Source organism: Anomaloglossus baeobatrachus, chromosome 4 (genome assembly GCF_048569485.1).
Source record: "Anomaloglossus baeobatrachus isolate aAnoBae1 chromosome 4, aAnoBae1.hap1, whole genome shotgun sequence".
In the NCBI taxonomy this organism is placed as follows: domain Eukaryota; kingdom Metazoa; phylum Chordata; class Amphibia; order Anura; family Aromobatidae; genus Anomaloglossus; species Anomaloglossus baeobatrachus.
The window spans coordinates 662290697-662307933 of NC_134356.1; the positions used below are offsets into that span (position 1 = coordinate 662290697).

Consider the following 17237-nt stretch of genomic DNA (forward strand, 5'->3'; position numbering starts at 1 on the left):
TTACAGTAACCCGGCTCCTGATCCTCTTATTACCCCTGTAACCTCTTATTACAGTAACCCGGCTCCTGATCCTCTTATTACCCCTGTAACCTCTTATTACAGTAACCCGGCTCCTGATCCTCTTATTACCCCTATAACCTCTTATTACAGTAACCCGGCTCCTGATCCTCTTATTACCCTGTAACCTCTTATTACAGTAACCCGGCTCCTGATCCTCTTATTACTCCTATAACCTCTTATTACAGTAACCCGGCTCCTGATCCCCTTATTACCCCTGTAACCTCTTATTACAGTAACCCGGCTCCTGATCCTCTTATTACCCCTGTAACCTCTTATTACAGTAACCCGGCTCCTGATCCCCTTATTACCCCTGTAACCTCTTATTACAGTAACCCGTCTCCTGATCCTCTTATTACCCCTGTAACCTCTTATTACAGTAACCCAGCTCCTGATCCTCTTATTACCCCTATAACCTCTTATTACAGTAACCCGGCTCCTGATCCCCTTATTACCCCTGTATCCTCTTATTACAGTAACCCGGCTCCTGATCCTCTTATTACCCCTGTAACCTCTTATTACAGTAACCCGGCTCCTGATCCTCTTATTACCCCTATAACCTCTTATTACAGTATCCCGGCTCCTGATCCTCTTATTACCCCTGTAACCTCTTATTACAGTAACCCGGCTCCTGATCCTCTTATTACCCATGTAACCTCTTATTACAGTAACCCGGCTCCTGATCCTCTTATTACCCCTGTAACCTCTTATTACAGTAACCCGGCTCCTGATCCTCTTATTACCCTGTAACCTCTTATTACAGTGACCCGGCTCCTGATCCTCTTATTACCCCTGTAACCTCTTATTACAGTAACCCGGCTCCTGACCCTCTTATTACCCCTGTAACCTCTTATTACAGTAACCCGGCTCCTGATCCTCTTATTACCCCTGTATTTAGACGTTGTCACGATTTTCATGGCTTTTCCTATCGTTACCTGTATGGTTTATTGATCAGCGCTGACAGCGTCATTCAGAGGAATCTGATTTTACAGCCTCTATCATCTGGAGATTACATTTTGTGTTTGTAGAAGCCAATTACAAGTTTATATTGCACATACTTGCACGACAAGCACATCCGGTTCTGTGGAGGGATGGAAGCCTTGTGCAGTCCTATGCAAATCTGTTGTGTGAAAGATGTTTTCCACTTTGGGTAAACCACCTACAATCAGGAGTGATCCAGTGAGGATCTGATTGAAGCCTATTCTGGATAACACAAGTGATCCAGTGATCTGATCTTGAGTGTTCAATTTCCCTGCAGCGCCACCACAGGAGAAATGCAGAATTGCAGGGTGCCCATTTAAAACAATGCTTGAATGTGCCCGGTCCTCCATAGAGCGAGCCCCTCTTTGTATCGGCACGTACACGGTGACACAATGTGCCCGGACCCCTTATTTACAAGCCGCAGATCGTTTTTCCCACACATTGTTCCTTCAGGCTTACTGGTTTCTATGGCTTCTTACCACACGTCCCTACAGAGCGAGGAACGCTGAACGTCCCAGCGGGCATGAGACAGGATTCCCAGCTCACACTCATCAGCCATCAATGTGTACCTAACTCTGCTTACTGCCAGTGAATGGAAACATTCTTGTTTATAAGATACTGAACACATGGACCTGTCAGCACTTCTTTAGGTACATATGGAAGTAGTGGTATGGCAGTATAGGGGCTTGTCTCCCAATAAAAATGACACCTTTCTTGTAGAGATCCGATGTGCCAGTCCTGAGCAATCTAACAAAGAAGCCGTATGCAAATCAGGCAGAAAGTGCACTGGGGGCGTGTCAGTGCATGTGGACCATTCTGACACGCCCCCAGTGCACTTTAGTCCTGATTTGCATATTTTTCATTCTCCATATTTTTCAGGACTGGCACCACAGATCTTCACAAGAAAGGTATGGTTTGTATCGGGGGACGAATGCCTACACAACCAGACCAAAAACAGAGCGGAGGGGTGTATGATCAACCCCCCCGAAACCCACTCCATTCACAGGGGTCGGACCCCGAACTATTGGGAAATCATTCCTTCCATGGAGGGGGTACAATTCTTTATTTACTTGAGACAATCCCTTTAAGTAAAACATTAGCGTGTGTATATATATATACTGTTTAATATTTATTCATTTATATAGCGCTATTAATTCCACAGCGCTTTACATATAATGGTAACACTGTCCCCATTGGGGCTCACAATCTATATATCTATACAGTATATGCATGCGAATGTGTAAAAATATATATATATACACACACACACACACACACACACACACACACACACATCTATACAGTATATGCATGCATATATATATAATTTATTTATTTATATAGCGCTATTAATTTTCCACAGCGCCTCACATACATTGTGAGCCCCTATGGGACAGTGTTGCAAATCTATTTATCTATACAGTATATGCATGCACATGTGTAAATTATATATAAATATATATATATATATATATATATATATATATATATATATATACACACACACATACATACACACACACACACACCACTGTTTTACTTAAAGGGGTTGTCTCAAATTGACCCCCATCCATGGAAAGGATGACTTCTCAATAGTTGGGGGTCTGCGGTGGGGTGGTGGTGATCATACACACCTCCGCTGCATTCATTCTTGATCGACTTCTACTCCATTCCAATGGGGCTCTGGATCTGTGGTGGTCCCAGCAATCAGAACCCCAGCAATTGAGACGTTATCACCTTTGACTCCCCGATAGTTGGGGGTCCGGCGCCTGGGAATGAAGCGAGGGGTTGCTCATGCACACCCCCACTGCGTTATTCACTCTTGATATGAGTGGCGCTGCGCTCAGTTGATCTCTGGCACTTACATAAGAATGAATGGAGCGGCACAGCACTCGATTGACTTCCACTCCCTTCACACGGGGCTCTGGATCGGAGCCGGTCCCAGCGATCAGACCCCCAGCAATAGAGAAGTTATGTTATCCCCTATATCATGGATGAGAGGATAACTTTTTGACTTGAGATTAACCCTTTAAGAAACAGCGCCACCTCCGTCCTCAGGTTGTGTGTGGTATTACACCTCAGCACCATAATGGCTTCTATTTCTAACAGACTGGACTCATCATATGGAAGACCCTGACGGACCCCTTTGCCGGTGAATACAATTCGTTGGGACCCATGTTCTTGACAGAGGCTATTACTTTATTCTAACCATTAAAAAGGAAAAAAAAATGAACATTTTTGAGTTTGTGCAAAAGTCAAGAACCCCGGGCGCCAAATAAAAATCAGTACGAATAACACTCAAAAAAAGGGACTAAGAAAAATGCAAATAATGAAGCGGACCCTGTGAGTGTAACCGGCATGGCTTCGATTCACTGACAGCAAGCAGAGGTCTTGACAATAGTGGAAACCGGACCTTAGTGAGATCCAGGCGTGCAGATGTTTACGTGTGTCGCTCATACACGCGCCTGTAATGACTGCAGCCTGGGGGACACACAGTGGGGGGGCACACAGTGGGGGGAGCACACAGTGGGGGGACACACAGTGGGGGGAGCACACAGTGGGGGAGCACACAGTGGGGGAGCACACAGTGGGGGGAGCACACAGTGGGGGGAGCACACAGTGGGGGGAGCACACAGGGGGGGAGCACACAGTGGGGGGAGCACACAGTGGGGGGAGCACACAGTGGGGGGAGCACACAGTGGGGGGAGCACACAGTGGGGGGAGCACACAGTGGGGGGAGCACACAGTGGGGGAGCACACAGTGGGGGGAGCACACAGTGGGGGGAGCACACAGTGGGGGGAGCACACAGTGGGGGGAGCACACAGTGGGGGGAGCACACAGTGGGGGAGCACACAGTGGGGGGAGCACACAGTGGGGGGAGCACACAGTGGGGGGGCACACAGTGGGGGGAGCACACAGTGGGGGGAGCACACAGTGGGGGGGCACACAGTGGGGGGAGCACACAGTGGGGGGAGCACACAGTGGGGGGAGCACACAGTGGGGGGAGCACACAGTGGGGGGGCACACAGTGGGGGGAGCACACAGTGGGGGAGCACACAGTGGGGGGAGCACACAGTGGGGGGAGCACACAGTGGGGGGAGCACACAGTGGGGGAGCACACAGTGGGGGGAGCACACAGTGGGGGCACAGCTGTATGAGCTTACCAGTACCAGAGCTGGGACTGCAGAGCCTCCGGGCTGGACACTGAGCCATGGTCTCCTGCTCTGGGACCTCTCCACCGTCCTCCTGCACTTTCTACTGGAGCAACACGTCAACAGAGGCAGCGCCACGCCCCCAGCCCCTGCCACGCCCACTCCTGGGCTCATCTGCATAATCAATCCCATCATGTGGCGAGTACTCCCACACTGGGAGTAACTCCTCCTGCTGAGTCCCAACACGCTGCTGCCATAGATTAACCCTCAGCTCTCCGGGGCTCGCACTGAAATCAGATTTGTGTTATGCTTTTATTTTCTTTTTAACCCTTTAAGGATGACGTAAATTTGACTTTTTGTTTGTTTTTTTGCTTTTGTATGAGCTGTAGTTTATTCTTGGTCGGGATACATTTTTTTTATTTTATTTTATTTTTTTTTTTTTTATGGTTTTAGTCTTGACGGTTACATTGTATTGGCATGATTTGGGCTTTTTTGTGCATATTTGATCATTATAAACAGATTAGTTGATAACTTTTTTCAAACTTTCTTTTAATTTTTTTCAAACTTTTTTTATTTATTTATTCAAACTTTTTTTTTTCAAACTTTCTTTTATTTTTTTCTTTTCAAATTTTTTTTTACTTTTTTCAAACTTTCTTTTACTTTTATTTTTTTTAAACTTTCTTTTACTTTTTTCAAACATTTATTTATTCAAACTTTTTTTTTCAAACTTTTTTATTTTTTTTTTCAAACTTTTTTTATTCTTTTCAATTTTTTTTACTTTTTTCAAACTTTCCTTTGTTTCTTTACAACTTTTTTTTACTTTTTTCAAACTTTTTTATTTTTATTTTTTTTCAAACTTCTTTTTACTGTTTTCAGACTTCCTTTTATTTTTTTAAAAACATTTTTAATTTTTTCAAACTTTCTTATATTTTTTTTAAAAAAAAAACCATTTTTTAAACTTTTTCAAACTTTCTTTACATTTTTTGTCAAACTTTTATTACTTTTTTCAAACTTTTTTTATTTATTTATTCAAACTTTTTTTTTTTCAAACTTTCTTTTATTTATTTTTTTTTCAATTTTTTTTTTACTTTTTTCAAACTTTCTTTTATTTTTATTTTTTTCAAACTTTCTTTTACTTTTTTCAAACATTTATTTATGCAAACTTTTTTTTTCCAAACTTTTTTATTTTTTATTTCAAACTTTTTTTATTCTTTTCAATTTTTTTTACTTTTTTCAAACTTTCCTTTAATGTTTCTTTACAACTTTTTTTTTACTTTTTTCAAACTTTTTTATTTTTATTTTTTTTTCAAACTTCTTTTTACTGTTTTCAGACTTCCTTTTATTTTTTTAAAAACATTTTTAATTTTTTCAAACTTTCTTATATTGTTTTTTAAAAAAAAACATTTTTTAAACTTTTTCAAACTTTCTTTACATTTTTTGTCAAACTTTTCTTACTTTTTTCAAACTTTTTTTTATTTATTTATTCAAACTTTTTTTTTTCAAACTTTTATTTTTTTTTCAAATTTTTTTTTTACTTGTTTCAAACTTTCTTTTATTTTTATTTTTTTCAAACTTTCTTTTACTTTTTTCAAACATTTATTTATTCAAACTTTTTTTTTTCAAACTTTCTTTTATTTTTTTTTCAAACTTTTTTTATTCTTTTCAATTTTTTTTACTTTTTTCAAACTTTCCTTAAATGTTTCATTACAACTTTTTTTTACTTTTTTCAAACTTTTTTATTTTTATTTTTTTTCAAACTTCTTTTTACTGTTTTCAGACTTCCTTTTATTTTTTAAAAACATTTTTAATTTTTTCAAACTTTCTTATATTTTTTAAAAAAAAAACAAACATTTTTTAAACTTTTTCAAACTTTCTTACTTTTTTCAACAAGTAAAATATATCTTTGTACCGTGTTAGCCAGTAGAGATAAACAATTTTTTTTTTTACTTTTTTCAAACTTTTTTATTTTTATTTTTTTCAAACTTTTTTTTACTTTTTTCAAACTTTCCTTTAATTTGTTTTCAAACTTTTTTTAAAGAAACATTTTTTTAAACTGTTTCAAACTTTCCTTTATTTTTTTTTCAAACTTTCTATTTTTTTTTCAAACTTTTTTTTTACTTTTTTCAAATTTTCTTTTCTTTTTTTTTTTTTTCAAACTTTTTTTACTTTTTTTTCAAACTTTTATTTTTTTAAAAAAAGACTTTTTTCAAACTTTTTTTACTTTTTCAAACTTTTTCAAATTTTTTTTCAAACTTTCATATAACTTTCTTTTTTATTTTTTCTTTTCAAACTTTTTTTTATCTTCTTTCAAACATTCTTTACATTTTTTAAACCTTTTTTTTTTTATCTTTTTTCAAACTTTCTCTTATTTTTTTCAAACTTTTTTAAAGTTTGTTTTATTTTTTTTTCAAACTAACTTTTTTTTAAATTTTCTTTTAATTTTTTTTTTCAAATATTCATTACATATCAAACAGTTTTTTTTACTTTATTCAAACTTTTTTTTTTAACTATTAAATAACAGCGCATCGGAATATCAGTGGATTGCCTGTCAGTATAAGGTCGCTTTACTTTTATGCATTTTTATGTGCTTTTTGGTGTTGTCTTTTACTTCTTTATATCATATAGCTCATGGCTAAAAATTAAGAAATACTGTACCCTAATTAACGGATACTGAGATTCGATAAAAGCCATTGACCGCAAAACATGACACTAAAAATCGGAGTACGTCGATATTTTTTTTTTTATATTGGACTTTTATCTTATTTCTGGTTATAATGTTTAAGGCTCAAAAAAAATCCAACAAAAACATAAAGACTGAAATTAACCCTTCCTAAGGACTTGCTCATAGCCGCCTGGGCATCTCAAGGGGCCCATGCACATTAGAAGAAAGCCTCCTGAGGTCTCCATTTTCGGTGGGATCAGTCAATTACTGAATGGTAATAGGGGCTCCCGCAGATGTCGAGAGAAAGAAGGATCCTGCGTATTGGATTTCAACAAGCTTGATCCTTTGTTCTCGCAGGAGATAATCTGTTGTCGGTGGGGTCTGGATGAGGCCTGCTCTCCCCCTTTACTTTAACACTTGCACTCTCAATCAAGCCCAGTGTGTCTGTGTATAGGGAAGTAAAAAGGGAGAGCGACTAGTTTAAAAACAAACAAGATTTCCATTAGCGCTATTAGCAAATTCTGATTTCAGAGAACGAAGCCCTCTGTTCCTGATCCTCATCTCTTGACCTGAGTGGAAAGGGATCTTCTCTTGCATTGGTGAACCTGTCCTATGCTGATCTTGTGTGTCTTTGGAGGACTTGTCTTGATCTTCTCTCACTCTGGAGTACCTGTCCTGTCCTGCTTCTGTGTGTTTCTGGAGGTCCTGTCCTGTCCTGTCCTGTCCTGTTCCTCACTTTGGAGGACCTGTCCTATCCTTATCTTCGCTCATTCTGGAGAACCTGTTCTGTCCTGATTTTCTCTCATTCTGAAAGACCTGTCCTGTCGTGATCTTCTCTCACATTGGAGAACCTGTCCTCTCCTGATCTTCTCTCACTCTGGAGGACCTGTCATATCCTGATCTTCTCTCACTCTGGAGGACCTGTCATGCCCTGATCCTGTGTGTCTCTGGGGGACCTGTCCTGATCTTCTCTCACTTTGGTGGATCTGTCATGTCCTGATCTTCCCTCACTCTGGAGGACCTGTCCTGTCCTGATTCTGTGTGTCTCTGGAGGTCCTGTTCTGATCTTCTCTGCCTCTGGAGGATCTGTCCTGTCCTGGTCTTCTCTGATGTTGGGAACTTGTCCTGTTCTGATCTACGTTATCTCTTGAGGACCTGTCCTCTCCTGCTCTTCTTTCACTCTGGATTACCTGTCTAGTCCTGATCAGCTCCCTCTGGAATACCTGTCCTGTACTGATCCTTTCAGACTCTGAAGGACCTGAGCTGTCCTGATCCCCTCTCATTTTGGAGGACCATTCCTACTCTTTCTCACTCTGAAGGACTTGTCCTGCCCTGATCCTTTCTTAGGGCTTATGTATATGTCAGTATTTTGCATCAGTATTTGTATGTCAAAACTAGGAGTCAAACGACAGAGAAAAACTATAATTGAAAGATTAACAACTGTTCTGTGTTTTGGAGACACTCCTGGTTTTGGTATACAAATACTGATGAAATGCTGATCAACAATACTTATGTGTGAATAAAGCTTTACTTCGGAGAACCTGTCCTGCTATGATCTTCTCTCAATCTGGAGGACCTGAACCATCTCGTTCCTCTCAGGCTATGGATGACCTGTCCTGTCCTGATCTTCTCTTACTCTGGAGTACCTGTCCTGTCCTGACCTTCTCTTACTCTGGAGTACCTGTCCTGTCCTGACCTTCTCTTACTCTGGAGTACCTGTCCTCTCCTGACCTTCTCTCACTTCAGAGTTCTTGTCATGTTCTTATCCTCTCTGTCTCTGCAGCACCTGTCTTCTCTGGATCTTCTCTCACTCTGGAGTACTTGTCCTGTTATGATCATCTCTCAATCTTGAGGACATGCGCCATCTCGTTCCTCTCTGTGGAGGACCTGTCCTATCTTGGTCTTCTCTCACTTCAGAGTTGCTGTCCTGTCCTAATTTTCTCTCACACTGGAGGACCTGTCCTATCCTAATCTTCACTTACTCTGGATCTTAATCTTGATCTTAATCTTTATCTTCTCTCCCTTCAGAGTTCTTGTCATGTTCTTATCCTCTCTGGATGACCTGTCCTCTCTGGATCTTCTTTCACTCTGGAGTTCCTGTTCTCTCCTAATCTTCTCTCACTTTGGAGATCCTGTCCTCTCCAGATCTTCACTCACTATGGAGTTCCTGTTCTCTCCTAATCTTCTTTCACTCTGAAGGACTTGTCCTCTCCGTATCTTCTCTCACTCTGGAGTTCCTGTTCTCTCCTAATCTTCTCTCAATCTGGAGAACCTGTCCTCTCCGGATCTTCTCTCACGCCTGTCCTCTCCGGATCTTCTCTCACTCCTGTCCTGTCCTGATCTCTCACTCTAGAGGACCTTGCCTGTCTTAATCTCTTCTCACTCTGGAGGACCGGTTCTCTCCTAATCTCTCACTCTGGAGAACCTGTCATATCCTGATCTTCTCTTGCCCTAGAGCGCCTGTCTTGTCCTGAGCCACTCTCGCTCCTAGTCCTAATCCGTTCTTGGCCTGGAAGACCTCTCCTGACCAGCATTACACAGACAACCTATTGGTATAAATGGACACTGTGTAATTCCTAGTTTGCCCCAGATATTGTCAAGGGATCCTCAGCTTACAAATCTTCAGCTGAGAAATATTACAACACAGGTTTTCTCATTCTCTGAAAGAAAGTAGAGGTCTTAAAAATTGTGAGGAATTGAAACATAAGACCAGACCGGTCTTCAAAGAATAAGTAGATGGCAGGCAGGACAGCTCGCTGGACTACAGAGAGATAGGCCTTATCCTGTGCTCATGCTGATGGGGGTCTGTGACACGAGCATTGTCCTTTGCCCCCGGTATACACTATGTATGGAGCAAAAATGGACTCTGGCACCCGGGGCTGCCCCTCCACCCCAGACTCTTCTGATGTACACACAGCCAGACCTGGCACGTGAACATACAACAGGAGGTGGTGTCCTCAGATAAGGTCAGACATTACATTGCTCAGGTATTTCTGTTGCTGGTTACATATTAATGGACTTGCACAGGATCAGAAAAAAATAAATATTTTCTTCCAAAAACAGCGCCTCACCTGTCTACTGGTTGGGTGCGGTACTGCAGCTCAGACTCATTCACTTCAAAGGAGCCAAACAAAGAGGCTTTTGCAGTTTTTGGCATTAAAGTAAGAATCACAACTTTTTGCCTTTTTTACGCCCCTCCTGCTACTTTTTGAAAATGGGTGGGTTTTTTGTTATGCAAATGAGGTTTTAGCCAAATTTGATGATTGCAAAGTTTTTCAAAAAGAGCACAAAAAATAGTCACACTCCACAACTCTAGGCAAAAGTGTAAGATTTAAGATGCCCCTACAAAAGGATCTCCCCATAAAATAAAAACCGTCCCACACTTTAACTGTAAGCCGTGTACAGATATATATATATATATATATATATATATATATATATATACACTACCGTTCAAACGCTTGGGGTCAACCAAACAATTTGTCTTTTCCATGAAAAATCATACTTATTTATCAATTGAGTTGCATAATGAATAGAAAATATCGTCCAGACATTGACGAAGTTAAACTTGAAATAATAATTTTCTCTTCACACTTTGCTTTGGTCACAGAACGCTCCTTTGCAGCAATTCCAGCTTTGCAGACCTTTGGCATTCTAGCTGTTAATTTGCGGAGGTAATCTGGAGATATTTCGCTCCATGCTTCCCCCCCACAAGTTGGATTGGGTTGATGGGCACTCTTTGGTACCATACGGTCAAGCTGCTCCCGCAACAGCTCTATAGGGTTGAGGTCTGGTGACTGGGCTGCCACTCCATTACAGATAGAATACCAGCTGCCGGCTTCTTCCCTAAATAGCTCATGCATAATTTGAAGGTGTGCTTTGGGTCATTGTCCTGTTGTAGTATGAAATTGGCTCCAATCAAGCGATGTCCACAGGGTATGGCATGGCGTTGCAAAATGGAGTGATAGCCTTCCTTATTCAAAATCCCTTTTACTTTGTACAAATCTCCCACTTTACCAGCACCAAAGCAACCCCAGACCATCACATTACCTCCACCATGCTTGACAGATGGCGTCAGGCACTCTTCCAGCATCTTTTCAGTTGTTCTGCGTCTCACAAATGTTGTTCTATGTGATCCAAACACCTCAAACTTCGATTCGTCTGTCCATAACACTTTTTTCCAATCTTCCTCTGTCCAATGTCTGTGTTCTTTTGCCCATATTCATCTTTTCCTTTTATTACCCAGTCTCAGATATGGCTTTTTCTTTGCCACTCTGCCCTGAAGGCCGGCATCTCGGAGTCGCCTCTTCACTGTAGATGTTGACACTGGCATTTTGCGGGTACTATATAATGAAGCTGTCAGTTGGGGACCTGTGAGGCGTCGATTTCTCACACTAGAGCCTCTAATGTACTTGTCTTGTTACTCAGTTGTGCAGCGCGGCTCCCACTTCTCTTTCTACTCTGGTTAGAGCCTGTTTGTGCTCTCCTCTGAAGGGAGTAGTACACAACGTTGTAGGAAATCTTCAGTTTCTTGACAATTTTCACATGGAATATCCTTCATTTCTAAGAACAAAAATAGACTGTTGAGTTTCACATGAAAGTTCTCTTTTTATGGCCATTTTGAGAGTTTAGTGGAACGAACAAATGTAATGCTCCAGATTCTCAACTAGCTCAAAGGAAGGTCAGTTTTACAGCTTCTCTAATCAGCAAAACTGTTTTCAGCTGTGCTAACGTAATTCCACAAGGGTTTTCAAGGGATTTCTAAACATCCATTAGCCTTCTAACACAGTTAGCAAACACAATGTACCACTAGAACACTGGAGTGGCGGTTGTTGGAAATGGGCCTCTATACACCTATGTAGATATTGCATTAAACACCAGATGTTTGCAGCTAGAATAGTCATTTACCACAATAACAATGTATAGAGGGGATTCCTGTTTAATTTAATATTAGCTTCATTGAAAAAAAAAAGTGCTTTTCTTTAAAAGATAAGGAAATATCTAAGTGACCCTAAACTTTTGAACTGTAGTGTATATATAGGGCAGACCTGGGCAAGGGGCGGCCCGCGTGCCACATCCGGCCCGCCTGCTCTCTGTGACCGGCCCGCCCGTCTTCAGCCGGTGCAGTGCAGCCGGGCTGCAGCGTGCCGAGCAGGAAGAGATCCTGTGCAGGTCCGCACAGTCAGTGCAGGCAGCGGAACGCAGGAGTCTTTCCTCTGTTCCCTGCCGGCACTAATTGTCAGTGACACACGCGCGCGCTCTGACGTTGTCAGTACTGCGCTGCGTGTGTCATTTCAAAAGTTCCCGCCGGGCAGGAGAAGAAGCAGCACAGGAGACGGAATAATTCATCTTGCAGGACCTGCGATGATGTCATGCCCATGTGACTGTGTGGGAGGAGACACAGGATGCCGGGCAGAAAGCAAGACATGCTGAATGCTGAAGGAGATGTGGACACATGATGACTGGTAATGAGAAAAGAGGGGACATGAGGGGGAGGGGGGCTGCAGGGTGAGTGCATATGAGGGAAGATGGAGTTGCAGGGTGAGTGCATATGAGGGAAGATGGAGTTGCAGGGTGAGTGCATATGAGGGAAGATGGAGTTGCAGGGTGAGTGGCATATGAAGGAAGATGGAGTTGCAGGGTGAGTGCACATGAGGGAAGATGGAGTTGCAGGGTGAGTGCATATGAGGGAAGATGGAGTTGCAGGGTGAGTGGCATATGAAGGAAGATGGAGTTGCAGGGTGAGTGCACATGAGGGAAGATGGAGTTGCAGGGTGAGTGCACATGAGGGAAGATGGAGTTGCAGGGTGAGTGCATATGAGGGAAGATGGAGTTGCAGGGTGAGTGCACATGAGGGAAGATGGAGTTGCAGGGTGAGTGCATATGAGGAAAGATGGAGTTGCAGGGTGAGTGGCATATGAGGGAAGATGGAGTTGCAGGGTGAGTGGCATATGAGGGAAGATGGAGTTGCAGGGTGAGTGCATATGAGGAAAGATGGAGTTGCAGGGTGAGTGCATATGAGGAAAGATGGAGTTGCAGGGTGAGTGGCATATGAGGGAAGATGGAGTTGCAGGGTGAGTGGCATATGAGGGAAGATGGAGTTGCAGGGTGAGTGGCATATGAGGGAAGATGGAGTTGCAGGGTGAGTGGCATATGCGGGAAGATGGAGTTGCAGGGTGAGTGGCATATGAGGGAAGATGGAGTTGCAGGGTGAGTGGCATATGTGGGAAGATGGAGTTGCAGGGTGAGTGGCATATGAGGGAAGATGGAGTTGCAGGGTGAGTGGCATATGAGGGAAGATGGAGTTGCAGGGTGAGTGGCATATGAGGGAAGATGGAGTTGCAGGGTGAGTGGCATATGAGGGAAGATGGAGTTGCAGGGTGAGTGGCATATGAAGGAAGATGGAGTTGCAGGGTGAGTGCATATGTGGGAAGATGAAATTGCAGGGTGAGTGGCATTGTCAGACTTCCGGGATTTCCAGTTTTCTTTTGAAAGAGCTTGCCCTCTGTTAACATGGAGTTTGCTGTTCTGTTGCCCTACTTCCTGTCCATCTGTTTAAAAGGCCGCCCCTAAGCTTAGTCCAGTGCCTGAGTATACTGCTTGCTGTGTACTCCTGCTTTGCTGCTCTTGGTTCCTGATTGACATTTTGGAAAAAGAAAGAGGGGACTCTGAGACCTTGTATTGACTACCGGGAACTAAATAAGATAACCATCCGGAACCGGTATCCGTTACCGTTGATTCCTGAGCTATTGGAGAGAGTCCAACAGGCAAAGATATTCACTAAATTGGATCTCCGTGGGGCATATAATCTACTCCGCATACGTCCTGGAGACGAGTGGAAAACAGCGTTCAGATGTCGGTATGGACATTATGAGTATCTAGTGATGCCTTTTGGACTTTGTAACGCTCCTGCGGCTTTCCAACACCTAGTCAACGATATTTTTAGGGATATAATGGACCAATTCATGGTGATTTACCTGGATGATATCTTGATCTTTTCTGATTCCCTACAGGAACACCAGGAGCACGTCAAGACAGTACTTACCCGTCTGAGGGATAACCACCTGTATATTAAACTGGAGAAGTGCGAATTCCATTGCTCACAAATACAATTTTTAGGATATGTCATCTCTCCTCAGGGACTGAACATGGAGTCTGGCAAGATACAAGCAATTCTAGACTGGCCGGAACCGGGAAACATCAAGGAGGTACAACGCTTTGTCGGTTTTGCCAACTTTTACAGACGCTTTATCTGTAACTTTTCAGAGATCGTCTGTCCTATCACTCTGTTAACCAAGAAAGGACAGAAGTTTGTGTGGTCCGCCCAGGCCCAGGAAGCTTTCAATCGTCTCAAGGTTTGTTTTACCTCAGCGCCAATACTAGTACACCCGAATCCCGCACTCCCCTTTATTGTGGAAGTCGACGCTTCCGATTATGCATTAGGGGCTATCCTTTCCCAAAGGACTGGGGACAAGAGTCTCTTGCATCCGTGTGCTTTCTTTTCTCGCCGGTTGTCCCCTGCAGAAAAGAACTATGACATTGCGGACAAGGAATTGTTGGCGATTATTTCAGCTTTTAAGGAATGGAGACACCACTTACAGGGAGCTGCGCAGCAAGTGATAGTACTCACAGATCATCGTAACCTGGAATTTCTTAAGTCTGCCAGGTGCCTGTCTCCACGGCAAGCCCGTTGGAGCTTATTCCTTAACCAGTTCAATTTTATCGTTACATACCGTCCAGGTTCACGTAATGGGAAAGCCAATGCCTTGTCCCGAATCCACGCCATGGACTCCGTGCCTGGAACCCCGTCTCAGACCGTGTTATCAGATGCCAATTTCGTTGGAGTAATCCAGGACCAGGACTTGTGGAAGGACATCAAGCTGGCCTATGATGGTGACGTATTTCTTGCTGCCCCCCCGAATTATGTGACCCTTGTTCTTCGGAATGGTGTGTGGTTGAGAGAGCGACGTATTTATGTCCCGGAGGCCGTAAGACTTCGGGTTCTCAAGTTGGTCCATGACTCTGTGTTGGCTGGTCATAGGGGGGTACAGAAGACGCAGGAATTTCTGAGTCGTTTTTTCTGGTGGCCTACCTGTTTAAAGGATGTAAAAGACTATGTCCACTCATGTGTGGTTTGTGCCCAGTGCAAGGTCCCTCGTGTGGCTCCTACGGGACTCCTTCAACCGTTACCCGTTCCATCTCGCCCTTGGGGATCCATCTCAATGGATTTTATTGTGGAGTTGCCAGTCTCAGGTGGTCACAATACCATTTTAGTGGTGGTGGATCGGTTGACAAAAGCTGCTCACTTTATTCCGTGTACCGGTCTTCCCTCAGCCGCAGAGACAGTGGATTTGGTTATCCAGAATATATTCCGATTGCATGGGGTACCAGAGATGATCGGGGCGTGCAGTTCACGTCTAAGTTCTGGAAGGGGTTTTGTTCGGCACTCCAGATTGATGTCTGTTTGTCTTCTGCATACCATCCTCAGACAAATGGGCAAACCGAACGGACTAATCAAACCCTGGAACAGTACCTCCGATGTCAGCCATCTGCAGGACGATTGGTTAAAGATGCTTCCTTTGGCGGAGTTCTCGTATAACAACACTCAGAGCAGCTCCACTAAGGTAACGCCCTTTTTCGCTAACTTGGGTTACCATCCGAATGTTTTGCCTAGGTCACCGGTTGCGGTTTCGGTGCCAGCGGTGGAGGACAGATTGACGGAGCTACGACAGAATCTGGAGGTTTTAAAGGACACTGTGGCTTCGGCTCAGGAGCGTTACAAGAAGTCGGCAGACACTCACCGGAAACAGGCACCCATGTATAAGGTAGGGGACTCGGTGTGGTTATCCACCAAAAACCTGAGATTGGGTGTTCCTTCGCAGAAGCTGGGACAGAAATTCATCGGTCCATTTAAAATCACCGGGATCGTGAGCCCTGTGGCCTGTCGGCTGAGGTTGCCGCACCATTTAAAGGTACACCCGGTCTTTCATGTTTCTCTACTCAAACCTGTTTCCCCTAATACGTTTCATGGTCGTATCGTGCCTCCTCCTCCGCCTGTGATGGTTGACGGCGAGGAGCAGTTCGTGGTTGAGGACATTATTGACTCTCGGCTCCATCGGCATCGGCTTCAGTATCTGGTACGTTGGCAGGGGTACTCCCCCGAGGACGATTCCTGGGAACCTGTGGGTAACATTCGGGCGCCCCGGAAGGTTGCTCAGTTTCATCGGCGGTACCCGGACAAGCCAGGCCCTGATCCGTCCTGAGGCCGTTTCTGGGGGGGGGGAGTACTGTCAGACTTCCGGGATTTCCAGTTCTCTTTTGAAAGAGCTTGCCCTCTGTTAACATGGAGTTTGCTGTTCTGTTGCCCTACTTCCTGTCCATCTGTTTAAAAGGCCGCCCCTAAGCTTGATCCAGTGCCTGAGTATACTGCTTGCTGTGTACTCCTGCTTTGCTGCTCTTGGTTCCTGATTGACATTTTGGATCCTCCTGAAAAACAACCGACACCGACTCTGGACTTCACCCGGTCTCATCAAGCTGTGCCCGGACTCCGTCTGCCGTCTTTGGTCGGCACTTCTGCCCGGTTCCTTCCGGTTCGTAACCACTCTGGACTCTCATCTCGTGCGGACATTTTTGGACTATACCTATTGCCCTTTGTGTCCCGGCTGCTGCGCATTTAGGCCTTCTGGGGTGATTGCCAGACAGTCCCTGTATAGGGGTTCGCTCTTGGTGGTCTCCCTGGGGGAGTCCGGTGCGTGGCCCCGGGAATTCCCTTCGCTCCGATCCTGGAAGGTATTTCCTGTGTTTATTGTTCTACTGTGTTTTGTTCTGTTTATGTACATATCGTTGGTTACATATTATAAACATCTCTGCACCAAGAACTCGTCTCTGGTTGTCATTGCCCTAACGCAATCGAAATCCTCAGTACATACAATAGTATTACAGGCATATGAGGGAAGATGGAGTTGTAGGGTGAGTGCATATGTGGGAAGATGGAGTTGCAGGGTGAGTGCATATGTGGGAAGATGGAGTTGCAGGGTGAGTGGCATATGAAGGAAGATGGAGTTGCAGGGTGAGTGCATATGAGGAAAGATGAAGTTGCAGGGTGAGTGGCATATGAAGGAAGATGGAGTTGCAGGGTGAGTGGCATATGAAGGAAGATGGAGTTGCAGGGTGAGTGCATATGAAGAAAGATGGAGTTGCAGGGTGAGTGGCATATGAGGGAAGATGAAGTTGCAGGGTGAGTGCATATGAGGGAAGATGGAGTTGCAGGGTGAGTGGCATATGAGGGAAGATGGAGCTGCAGGGTGAGTGGCATATGAGGGAAGATGGAGCTGCAGGGTGAGTGGCATATGAGGGCTGCAGACTGACAGAAGGATGTGAAGGG

The 17237-nt window shown here is 43.7% G+C and overlaps 1 protein-coding gene across 2 annotated transcripts in view; it reads right to left on the reverse strand.

Annotated features, from left to right (window-relative positions):
- LOC142302053 (TLC domain-containing protein 4-like) overlaps positions 1-4311 on the reverse strand; it is a 37618-nt gene extending 33307 nt beyond the window's left edge. Inside the window, exon 1 of one of the 2 annotated variants that reach the window (XM_075343129.1) lies at positions 4204-4311. The gene's annotated coding sequence lies outside the window, so the exon portion shown is untranslated. The remainder of the gene's footprint in view (positions 1-4203) is intronic. The other variant, XM_075343130.1, reaches the window with a different exon arrangement.
- Between the last annotated feature and the right edge of the window lie 12926 nt (positions 4312-17237).